The 13,076-nt window shown below is 31.0% G+C and overlaps 1 pseudogene; it reads right to left on the bottom strand.

Annotated features, from left to right (window-relative positions):
• Positions 1-13,076, bottom strand: part of LOC111274792 (uncharacterized) — a 56,400-nt pseudogene that overhangs the window by 21,938 nt on the left and 21,386 nt on the right.

Raw genomic sequence — 13,076 nt, 5'->3', positions numbered from 1 at the left:
ATAGGCTTGCAAATGGCAATTGAAAAGAACATTAGAGTGTTAGAAGCATATGAAGACTCGACCATGGTAATCTATCAACTACGTGGTGAATGGGAAACAAGAGATTCAAAGATGGTACAATGCCAAAACTATGTGGTAAATTTGATCAAATAATTTGAGAAGGTCAAATTCTATCATGTACCTCTAAAAGATAATCAAATGGTCGATGCTTTAGCTACATTGGCTACGATGTTTAAAGTGTATGATAAAATAGAAATCCAAACTATCCTATTTAATGTGCAAGGATCACCGGCATATTGTTCAATTGTTGAAGAGGAGATTGATGACCTACCTTGTTACCATGACATCATGTAATATGTCAAGCACCAACAATACCCAAAACATGTGTTAGAAAATGACAAACAAATTATTAGAAGATTGGCTATGGGATTTTTCCTTGATGGATAAATTTTGTACAAGAAAAGTTGATATCAAAAGTTATTAAGATGCTTGAATGTTGTTGAAGCTAAGAAAATACTATAAGAAGTGCATGAATAAACTTATGGAGCAATTGCAAATGGCCACATAATGGCTAGCCAAATCATGAGGCAAGTTATTATTGGTTGATAATGGAGAGTGATTGTATCAACTATGCCAGAAAATGTCATAAATGCTAGATTTATGCAGATAAGATTTATGCTCCTTCAATCCTTTTACATGTTCTCGCACCTCCATGGCCGTTCTCCATGTGAAAGATGGATGTAATTGGACTTATCACTACAAAAGCTTCGAATGGACATCGATTCATTTTTATAATGATTAACTATTTCACAAAATGGGTTAAAGTAGCTTCTTATGCTAATGTGACAAGGGTAATGGCATGCAAGTTTATAAAAAAAGAGATAATATATCAATATGGCCTTTCAAAAAAGATCATCTCTGATAATGCTCACAATTTAAATAACAAGATGTTAGCGGAGATTTAAACTCAGTTTAAAATGAAGCACCATAATTAAGCTTCATATCATTTAAAGATGAATAGAGTAATAGAAGCTACCAATAAAAATATTAAAGGGATAATAGAAAAAATGACTGATAACTATAAGAACTAGCATGAAAAGTTACCTTTTACAGTACATGCTTATAAGACATCAATGTGCACATCCATTGAGGCTATTCCTTTCTTGCTCGTATATAGGATGGAAGTTGTGCTACCAATTAAGGTAGAGATCCTTTCTTTAAGGGTCTTGATGGAAGTAGATCTAGAAGAAGCAGAATGGGTCTGGAATCATTATGAACAATTGAACTTCATTGAAAAGAAGAGGCTCACAGCTCTTTGTCGTGGTTAGTTGTACCAAAAAAGAATGATGGGAGCACATGAAAAAAGAGTACGATTTAGGCATTTTCATAAGGGAGAATTGGTTTTAAAGAAAATTCTTCTACAACAGCATAATAATCGAGAAAAATGGATGCCAAATTAGAAGGGTCCATATATAGTCAAAAAGGCTTTTTCTGGTGGAGTACTAATCTTGTTAAAGATAAATAGGAATGACTTGCCAAACCCAATAAACTCAAATGCTATGAAAAAATGCTTTGCATGAGAAAGAGACAAAAAACAAAAAAAAATAAAGAAAAATAAGGAAAAAAATAAAGAAAAATAAAGAAAAAAGGGAAAGAAAAGATAAATAAAAAATGAAAGATGACTTATAATTGAAAACCCAAAAAGGGCAATTTGAGTCAAAATGAAGGATTTAAGTTGAAAACTTGAAAAGGTGGCTTAGATACAAAGGACTACTAATATCCAAGCATAGGGGGGCAGTGTCCAATGCAACAAACTTTAAAAGATCAAGTGTATCAATGGAATAGGTTTTTAAGAGGAAGAATTTTGGAATATTATTCATGATTGTCTAAATATTCATTGTCTAGATACAATTATCTTATTTAAATTTTGTACTAGTGTTAAAGTTTCTCATTGGACACATCTTTATACCTTCCTATAATAAATATTCATCTATCTCTAATTTACCTTGCTTCTGATAATCTTCATTCACAAATAGAGGAACTGACAATTCATCATACTAGTCATGAAATTTAGAATATGATAAATGATTGATAATATTCATAAAAAGTCTTACATTTTTTTGTGAAAATCATGGATAATGAAGTTAAAATAAATATTAAGAAAAAATGGGGAGATTTGGAAAGGCACATATTTTCAAAGTCATCAAATCCAAAGAAAAACTTGTTGGAAGTGGTGTCTAGATAACAATATTAGCAAATGATCATCATAGCTCACAAGAAAGCAACTCCTAGAATATGCAAACTGGGATTGAGATTGGTTGTTTTAGAAAAAATAAAAAATTAGAAAGGATTGACTTAAAGAAACTTGTTACCTCAATTTGGATGCATCATATTTGTTTCTAATAATACTCACAGCACATGTATTGTATTCATGAATTACATTTAATATATTATTTAGAAAAAAATTAAAGTTTGGGATTTTTAAGGAAGAATTATTCAAGTAAAAGACTAAAGTATAGGAAATGATTTTGAATCAATCACAACTTGTGAAACCCTCAAGCTATTACATAATGAAGCATTTCCAAACCAGATTTTAAAAAAAGATTTTTTTAAAGTTTCAAAGCCTCTGTTTAAAGGGAGCCATTTTCAAACAAGATTTTTTTTAAGTTTCAACACCTTTATTTAAGGGGAGTCATTTTCAAACAAGATTTTAAAGTTTCACGACCTCTGTTTAGGGGGAGCCATTTTCAAACAAGATTTTAAAGTTTCAAAGCCTTTGTTTAGACAGAGCTATTTTCAAACAAGATTTTTTAAAGTTCAAAATCTCTATTTAGAGGAAGCCAATTTCAAACAAGAACTTTTAAAGTTTCAATGCCTTAGAGGAACATTTAAAGATCTCAAGATTTGTAAGACCTTCAAGCATGATCTTGTATTTTATTTTCAAAAGTTGTTAAGCATTTATTTGTAAATAGTAAAAAAACTCACAAGCATCATCCAAACAAAATTATTGTTTAAGTCTTTGCATTATTTTTATTTCTAAAAAATATGCAAAGAAAAGTAGCTATAGAGACACCAAATTTTATCCAAAACATTTTTTACCATGGTTGACCTAGGCCTATTTACAACCCATAAAGAACTTACAAGTTGGCCCATTTAAAGACCCAAACGAAGCCCAAACAAAGCCTAAACCAAATTAAAACAAAACCTAAAAAATAGCCCAAAAGCAACAAAAATGAAAGAAGCCCAAAGAAAAAATGAAAACATAAACCAAAATGAATAAAAGGAAAAATATGGTCCCATGGCTTGTATTTCATGGCTTATTCAGTAGGGATTCAAAAAAAAATGATTAAAAACATTAGAGCCCAATAAGGAAAAATACTTTTTTATGAGAATATCTAGTTCCCAAGTGAACAAGAAAGGGGAATATTGAAAAAAGAAAGGAAAGGGAGCCCATTCCTTTTCATATGATGGCATGCATAACATGTAGGAGGGACAATGGGCTAATATAGAGTTGAAGTTACAACAAAAGAAGAGGAAGGACAAGGCTTGTAAAAAGGGGATCTTTTTTTTTAAAAAAAGGAGACACATGAAAAAAAGAACTTGGCAGAAGAAAAGGGTAGCTCGATCAAAAAAGAAGGAAGCAACCTTAGAAAACTAGAAAAAGGTAGTATCTTTACTCCTCTTTGGTAGTTTCCCTGCATGAAATCCATCATGAAGAGTTCTAAGATTAGTTTTTGAATTTTTAGACTCTATGTTCGTAAAAGAAAGAAACCAATTTTTTTTTTTTGTAAAAACTTGAAAGTCCTTTAAAACAAAGAAGAAAAAAGGTAAAAGAAGTGATAGGGGTTTACAAAAAACTGGTATTGGAGTAAAAAGATTCAATCTTGTTTTGGTTCGTGGCTAAAGGAGTTTTAAAGCTAGTTTTTTATCCATATTTTTTATTTAAGTCGCTAAGTGAAGCTTTTTATATTCTTTAAATAACAAGAACTGTTAGAAGGCATAAAAAAAAGAGTTGCATAAAAAAACTAGATTTTTATTTCCTTTATGTAGTGTCTAAAGTAGGGTTACCATTTTTGGGTTGGCAGTCTCACTTTAAGGCCATTTGTCCATTGTTTCTCTTCCATTTTCTTCATTAAAATCCCTATATCCTTTCCTTTACATGTCTTACTTGTTAGCTAGTATTAGATTTCAATTTTAGAGGAGACCATACCATATTTGGGAAATGCCATTTCTACTATGTTCATTCTCAATGAGTAGTGGCAACCTTGGTTACTATTTTATTGCCTCTCCCATTAGTTTTTTTGTTGGCTTCTTAAGTTTTACCACATCTCTTATACTTGTTTTAGTTTTCTTAAGATTTAAATTGGAACCATATAGTGTTAATGGGTTGGAAAAGCCAAAAGCATGCTGCTACTATATGGCAAACACGGTTTAGGGAGTTGTTTTTTTGTTTCGCTTATTATTTTCCCTTCTTTAAGTCCCTTACTTTGGTTGTTAAATTTTCTCAAGATTTAAGAGCCAAAACACCTTATTTTAAATAAAAATACATCCTTTCAATGTCATCTTTTGGGTTTTCTTCTTTATAATCCTTGTTGTTTTTTTTTTTTTTTTCACTTTTTAAGGTTGTTTAAGCTTAAACAAGGAAGGAATTTGGATGCTATTAGGTTGAGACATCACTTATAGGGTCCCTTATTACCTGAATATAATATTTTATTTTTTCATGTATTTTCATGATATGTAATGGCCACCTTTAAATCTTGTATTAATGCTTTATTCTGTTTAAAAATCCATGTTTTTTAGATCCTTTTTTGTTGTTTTTTGTTACTTTAATTCCATGTTCTTTAAGTTCAAAGGCTCATTTAAATTTACCTTTAACCTTCAAGTTCAACTACATTAGATTTCATGATGTTTAGCTCTTGTAAGTATTATAATTTTCTGCTCACGAAGGTTCAAAATTTTACTAGTCTAAAGGTGCATGTTTTCTAGTTTTCGAAGTCTTTTTTGAGGACAAGATTCTAGGGAAGTTTGAGTAGAGATTCCTAATAAATCTTTAGGTGATAAATTTTTTCTAAAATATCACCAAAGTATCGAGGTATCTAAAAAAAATTTTCAATAAAAGATTTTATTTATTTTGTTCCTTTCAAAAATTTTTAATGGTAATTGTGAAATAATTAAAGAGATTAAATCATAATTAAAATGAATAACGAAATGTATAACATAATAATAAGTAATATATATTTTCATGTGCATATTACCTTATTATTTGCATTATATAATTTTAAATGCAAATGAAATTTCGATGATGGGACTCTTGGAAGTTTGAGTAGTGATTCCTGAGAATTCTCTAGGTGAGAAAAGATTTCTAAAAATTACCAAAGTATTGGAATATTTAGAAACTCTTTTCAATACAAAATTTTTTAATTAATTTGAACAATTCTCGTAAAAAGATAAAAAAATATAAATATTTATAAAAGCATTTTTTTAATAATAAAATTAAGTAACGAGAATTTCTGATAATAGGACTCCGAAAATCTAAGTAATGATTTTCGAGAATTCCCTAAATAAGAAGTCTTCTGAAAATTACCAAAATATTTGAATGTTTAGAAATTTCCTTTTCTATTTTTTACTTATTTTGAATAGTTTTCTTAATAAATAAGAGTATGTTTTGTAGGAAATAAATATATTTGTAAATAATTATATTATTACCTAATTTTTAATAATTTTTAAAAACAAACAAAAAATTTTCAAGGATGAGATCCTAAAGAAATTTGAGTAGTGATTCTTTAGGAATCTTTAAGTAAATAAATCTATCTAAAATGCCACCAATGTATTGGAGTGTTTAGATTAATTTTCGATAAAGATTTCTCTTTTTTTATAAATGGCTTAGAAATGAGTTTTAGAAAATATTATTTACTTTAAAATTATAGATATCATATTTTATGTTTTTTAAATATAATACTGAAAATAAATATGAATCACCGAGGATAGGATTTTTGAGAATTTCAAGTAGCGATTCTTAAAGATTCCTTAGGTGAGATGGTTCATTTTAATATTGTCTGAGTATTGAAATATTTTTAGGAATTTGTCAATATGTAAAGTTCTTATTTATTTTTTAAGCATACTAAAAATCAAAAATATGTTTATAAAGAAAATTTAAAAAATTAATTTTTAAATATCAAAATTAAGATCCTTTTTAATCAAAATTAAAAGATAACACATAATTAATTTGTATCATTTTAAACAGGCACTGTGCAAGTGTTAATCCTTCATTATGCGTAACTAACTCTCAAACCCAAATTATTTTCGCAGACCCAAAATTTATCTTTTTAATAAATTTTAATTAGTTTTAAAATTTTATTAAGAAGGTAAGTTTTAATAGGTGGCCAATCACACCTAGCCAAACAAGATTGGTGGTAACTCCATCCTTTGTTTTCAAATTCATCTAACGGTCACAAAAAACCTTTATGACATCTTGAAGACTCCACTAGGAAAGTTATTATTTTTAGAGAGTTAGGCTAAAAATTAATAATGTGTTATCTTTAATTTTATTTTAATGGTATTAATTGGTATTTAACCTTAATTTTCTTAATTTTAATTCTTTCTAATAATAATAATAATAATAATAACAACGGTAATAACAATAAGAAAACAAAAAGTTGCATTTCATGTTACCCATGTCACTTATTTACTATTTGCTCTTTCATTTTACGCTTTTTATGTATTATTATTGTTTACCAAGAATAAGGATTACATTACCTTGTTCCCTTATTCACACACATCACATTCACATCATTGCATAAGCTCTATACTCAAGCTCCAACCCTTTTAGGAATAAGTAAAGTACCTATACTCTCACAAGGAGATAACCTCCGCAATGACAAGTGAAATACTCCCACTTCAAATTGAACCCTTTTTGTTTGTAGCCTATAATGGTTAAAGATTGGGGTACCTTACTAGTCCAAAGTAGACACTAGTGAGGAACAGTTTGGGGACTTTTAGATGCAAATTAATTCAAACCAAGTATATAGTAAACCATAAGAGCTAGCCCAAGGTAAAGCCATATGCACCATTTTGTAAACCGTCTCCATGAATTAGAACAAAAAATGGAACATTTGTATTGTAGTATTTTTTTTAAGAAAATCATAAATGTAGGCAATCATATTTGTTTTGATTTTTCAAAAAATACAATAAGATCTTTGTCTCAATTCCTTTTCTAAGAAAAAATTTCCTTTCCTTTCTTTTATTTTTCAAGCTTTTATTACTATTTTTTTCTCTCTTTCTTATACTAACATCTTATTTTTTTCTTCTTTTGTATTTCTTCTGCATAAAATTACATTGGCATGATACAATAACATAGTGAGGTATTTACTCCGAGACATCTTTCAGTAAAGTTTTTTTCATGTATCCCACACTATTACAAATATGTTCTTCTTCTATAACTGCTCTATGCGAATCATACAAAAAGGTGCATGAATGGTTTAAAAAAACTTAGCAAAAAGAAAAAGATTGTTTACTTGTTGGTTGTGTCGGGGTTACTAAAAAAAGTGCGTTTGAATCTTACCCAGAATAATTTGAAAGATTTGGCTATATATGGAATCAGATGGGTGAAGCTAGGAAGGAAAAGTTTTGTGAAAAATATAAGCAGATTTTGTCTCTTATCTCAATAGTGATTGAGGAACATTTGATTTAAGCAATTGTTTAGTTTTAGGACCTGTCATATAGATGTTTTACATTTAATGAGAAGAATTTGACACTAACTATTGAGGAATATTTGATTTTGGTAGGATTGGAATTAAAGTTTCTTAACAAGATATATGTTAGAAAACCAAAGTCAAGGTACTATAAGAAGATAGCTAAATTGATGGGAATAAAGGTAAAGGTTATGGATGTTTGGACTAAAAACAAAGGTAAAGGTATTGGCTTACCTTGGCATTTCTTTCATAATTTCATTTTGAGACCCTTAGACAATGATCAAGGCATGGCAGTGTTCGCCTTAGCAATTTACGGCATGGTGATCTTTCCAAAAACTTTGGGATATATTGAATTGGTAGTAGTTGATCTATTTGAACAAATCAAAAGTCAAGCGATTAATCCCATTCTAGCCATCCTAGCTGAGACAATTAGATCATTGAACTTTTGTTGCCATAATGGAAGATGTTTCACAAGGAGTGCACAACTACTATTTATCTAGATAAAAAGCCATTTTCAGATGCAAGAAAAGTGCTTTTTTCAAGCATTATCTTCAAAATAGAGGCCCAGTCAAAGAGTTTTGTGAGAGTTAGTGGCCAACATTGAAATCCAAATATGAGTGGGTAGCATTTTATCAAAGGCTTATAGTGATCAAATCAAATAGATGGCACCATGGATGCTTCATGTGTCAATGTTATATAGAGGTGGAAATGATCCACGAGTACTATTTTTGGAATTATGGGGAGTGGTAAGTTACACTCCACTAATGGTGTTAAGGCAATTTAGTGTGAAGTAGTTTGTCCCTACCACACATGGACTCACCCAAGTAGAATTTGCTTATGGAGAAATGGGCTCGTCAAGAACAGTGAAGTAGTTAGTTAAAGTATGGAAAAAAACTCAAAGGCTAAGATTAGGATCTATTCTTGACAAAGTTACCCCTTATTACTTGATTTGGAAAGGCAAAATGTTCTAGAGATATTGTGCTTCCTCTAAATGATTTCTTGTTTCAACAAGTGAATCCGTAGGCAAAAGAATCATTGTCAAAAGTTGAGTTTGTTAGGCAAAAACTTGAAGCAAAAAATGAAAATTAGAAAAAAAAAAATTTAAGGCTCTAGGAATAGATAGGATAACTAAATTATGAAGTGGAAGCTCATGAAAGTAGACTAAAAAAGGTAATGCAAGATCGGGATATGGCCCAAAATGATCTAAAGGACTAGCATCAAGAAAACAAAAAAAAAAAATGAAACCAACTAAATGAGGGAAAAGGCACTAGATTTAGAGTTCGATAGCAAAATGAAATGATTGAGCTTCAAGAAAAGATACAACATTGGAAGGACAAAGCCAAGGAAAATAAGGAAAAAGCCATCAAGATTTCTTAAGAACAGTAAGAGTGAGAAGGTTTGTATTCAACAACTTTAGCCAGATTGATGGAATGTCAAAAGGAGAATGCTAAATTGAAGGCATAGATTAAAGATGAAAAGAGAAAACATTATGAAATGCAAAAAGAGAAGGAATCACTCTACCAAGTAATTAAAGAGATGGAATAGCAGTTATGAGACTACAAAGACCATATTTCCACAATCATCAAAAAATGGCCAAATAGAGAAAAAGATTGGAGATACACTTACAATCTCAAAATAGATGCTCGCATGAAGTGGAAGGCAAAAAGCTTGGGAAGGCAATAATACATAGAGCATCTGGCTAGTCAAATTTGCAAGGCAGTAAGGAAAGCAAATGAGATGGTTAAGAGGGTAGAAGTTTTAATGCAAGAGATCAACCCAATTGAAAGTTATGGGCAACATTTGTTGAACTTTTTAGTTAAAGCCAAGAATCCTTGTGAGCAAATTAAATGATTTTATGGTTACAATGCTAAAATAATAGACTCTGTATCTTCAAAAACTGGTCAGAATCAGTGAAAAGTTCTAATGTTTGATATATGCCTTGTAGTAAATACCTCTCAATGCATTCATGTGTACATTGCGCATATTTTTTCTTTTTCAATATTTTACCTCATTAAAATGATGTTTTTTAAATTAAAATGAAAATTGTTTTGCTTTCACAAAAATAACATGGTGTCTTAATTTTTCAAATTGTGGTAATGAAAGGTTTAAAGATAGCTCAGCTAATGAAAGTTTGAAACTGATCTGCTTGTCACCTATACAATACATTGTTACAAGTTAAAATTATAAAAAATGAGCAAGTAGCCAGGATAGAGAGAATGGAAAAAGCTCAAGAAGATATGCAAGAATAGATGGTTGAAATGCAAGAAGAGATGCAAAGACAAATGATAGAGTTAAATGAGTTAATGGGGGGCATGGTTAAAGGGAAAAGTATTGCTGAAGCATCTACTACAAGAGAGGAAAATGAACCCTAAGAAAACAACAATGTCAGAGAAGAGCCATTTTACCCATCCAGTTATACACCACCATATGCTCAAGCTCTTTAAGTGATGTATCCACTGCATATAGGAGAGCAACCTTACCCATTCATGAATGTGAACTTACTGGCTAACCAATAACCAAATCAAGGGTAATTTGAGCATAACCCAGGATGTAATCTCGTTGATCTAATTTTTGTTCCCAATTTAGATGATCCCAGAGAGCAAGAGAAATTAAGGGGCATGTTGGAATCAAGAGAGAAAAAAGAAATTCAACATAAGTATAACTTGCTAAAAGAGAGATTAAAAACTGTTAAAGGAAAAGATATCTTTGGTAGTATTGATGCAAATGACCTCAATTTCATCCAGGATCTAGTAATTCCACTAAAGTATAAAACTCTCGATTTTGAGAAGTATGATGAAACTAAGTGCCCATCGGCCCATTTCACCATGTTCTATCATAAGATTACAGGTCACACTAACAATGACAAGCTTTTTGATCCACTATTTTTAAGACAACCTCACTAGGTTTACAGCTAGATAGTATGTCCAATTAGATATGAGTCATATACATTCTTGGAAGGACCTTATTAAAGTTTTTCTTAGCCGATACAGGTATATATTAGACATGGCTGCTAATAGGTTGTTATTACAAAATATAAAAAAAAATAGCCAATGAAACTTTTAAGAAATATGCCCATAGATAGAGTGATCTAGACATTTAAGTATAGCCACCATTGACCTAAAAGAAGACAATGGTGATTTTCATTAATACTCTCAAGGTACCGCATTATGATAAACTTGTTGGCAATGCAACAAAAAATTTTACAGTTATGGTAAATTTTGGTGAAATGATAGAAAATGCCATCAAGAGTGGTAAGATTAAGATAGGTGATAACTCTAGTTTCAAAAAAGTAATGCCACCTAAGAAGAAATATAGAGAGGCACATGTTATGGCGTATGGGAATCAACCACCCATAAATTTTATCTTATATCACCCTTACCCAACCTACCCACCTTATTACCCCACCACGCATAACATTTTTTAAGGTCTATACCTATATCAATCGGTACCACCACTGAGATTCCTACAAAGCTTTTTCCCTCGCATGCCTATTTACACTTATGTACCCATAACCCAACCTGTTGTTTAGCCAAATAGTTTAACAAGCAATCTTAAAAGTCCATGGGCCATTCAAGAGAAAACTTCCATTGATGCCATTCCCATGTCTTACATTGATTTGTTCCCTAAATTAGTAGTAAACCATCTCATTGCACCTTACCCCATAGAGCCATTGAATCTTCCATACCCTAGGTGGTATGATCTAGATGCTTGGTGTGATTATCATGATAGGGTTGTGAGCCATTCCACGAAAAATTGCATAGCTCTTAAGTATAGAGTGCAACATTTGATTAAGAAATGATACATAAATTTTAACACCAGTGGGAAGCCAAATGTTAATGAAAATCTTTTGTCAAACCACACTGGGCCAACAATCAATACAATAAATGGCAGTATGGTAAGGTGTGTTAAGAGAAGTGTTGATAAAATTAAAACCTCGATGGGTCAAGTGTTTAAAAACTTGGTCAAAGTTGACATGCCTCATCCAATTCCCTCAAAACAAAAGATCCATCTTGAAGACTATGATTGGGCTCAAACATGTATTTATCATATGAATATGGTATGACACTATTCAAAATTATGGTGCGTTTCGCTAAGTGATAAAATAATGATAGAATCATCCTTGGTAGAGCTTTATGAAAAAGATGATTAGAACATAATGAATGCACAGAATGAGGGTCTTAAGGAAGTATACCCTCTAAGTTTATGCTTAAGGCAGTGATGATTTATTATAATGAAAAACTAAGTGAGGCGCAAAAGCAATCCTTGATGAATGCAGCAATAAAAGGATCTTCAAAAAGTATGCTCCCTAAGTTTATGCCTAAATTGATAATTATCTTCTGTAATGTAAAATCGAGCTTGGCAAAAGAGCAACCCATTTCTTTTTTCATGAAACCTATAACAATTCGAGTCCCTAGCCCTTTCCCTTATCAAGTGATAAGGTAGTGCCATAGCAGTATGATTATAATATCATGGCATAAGAATCAAATGATTGTCATGTTACAAATGACCCAAATGCCACTAGTACTACCAATATAACTGGAGTAGGTGAAATGACAAGGAGTGGGAGATGTTATACTCTCAAAATGATAGAGATGGCTTGAAAAAGAAAAGCTAAAGAAGTAGAAGAGATGTTGGGAGAAGGAGACAAGACTCATTCTGTAGTGGCTCAAAATGCACAATATAAAGAACCTGTCACTAAAAATGAAACTTGTGAGTTTTTAAAATTGGTCAAACACAGTGAATACAATGTAGTAGAGGATTTGAACAATAAGCTCGCTTAAATTTCTTTATTGTTGTTGTTACTGAATTTTGAACCATATCGAAATGTTCTACTAAGAGTGTTGAATCAGCATATGTGGACTATAATATCTCTATCGAGAATGTTAACCATATTATGGGAAGTATTATGGCTATGAATTTCATAACTTTCAATGATAATGAGATTTCACCATAAGGATAGGGCAATACCAAGGCCCTTCATATCACTACTATGTGTAAAAGCCATATTGTAGCTAAGGTTCTTATTAACAATGACTCTTTAATCAATGTCATACCCATGATCACCCTAACAAAATTACCCATTGATGTATCATATATGAAGATTAGCCATATAGTAGTGAGGGTTTTGACGAGTCTCGAAAGGAAGTGTTAGGGACATTGAAATACCAATGCAAATAGGGTCATGCACTTTTTTTATAAAATTTTAAGTCATTGACATTTCACCATCTTATAGCTGCCTATTGAGATGACCATAGATTCATATGGCATGAGATATCCCGTTATCTCTACATTAAAAAGTAAAATTTATAATTAAAGATCAATTGATTAGTGTTTTTGGATAAGAGGACTTATTGGTAACCAAGCCATGACTACTCCATATATGGA

The sequence above is a fragment of the Durio zibethinus genome, chromosome 17, assembly GCF_047325235.1.
Source record: "Durio zibethinus cultivar Kanyao isolate XHJ-2024 chromosome 17, ASM4732523v1, whole genome shotgun sequence".
NCBI classification, from domain to species: Eukaryota; Viridiplantae; Streptophyta; class Magnoliopsida; order Malvales; family Malvaceae; genus Durio; species Durio zibethinus.
The sequence above is the reverse complement of the archived record's forward strand: the minus strand, read 5'-3'. Positions and strand labels throughout refer to the sequence as shown.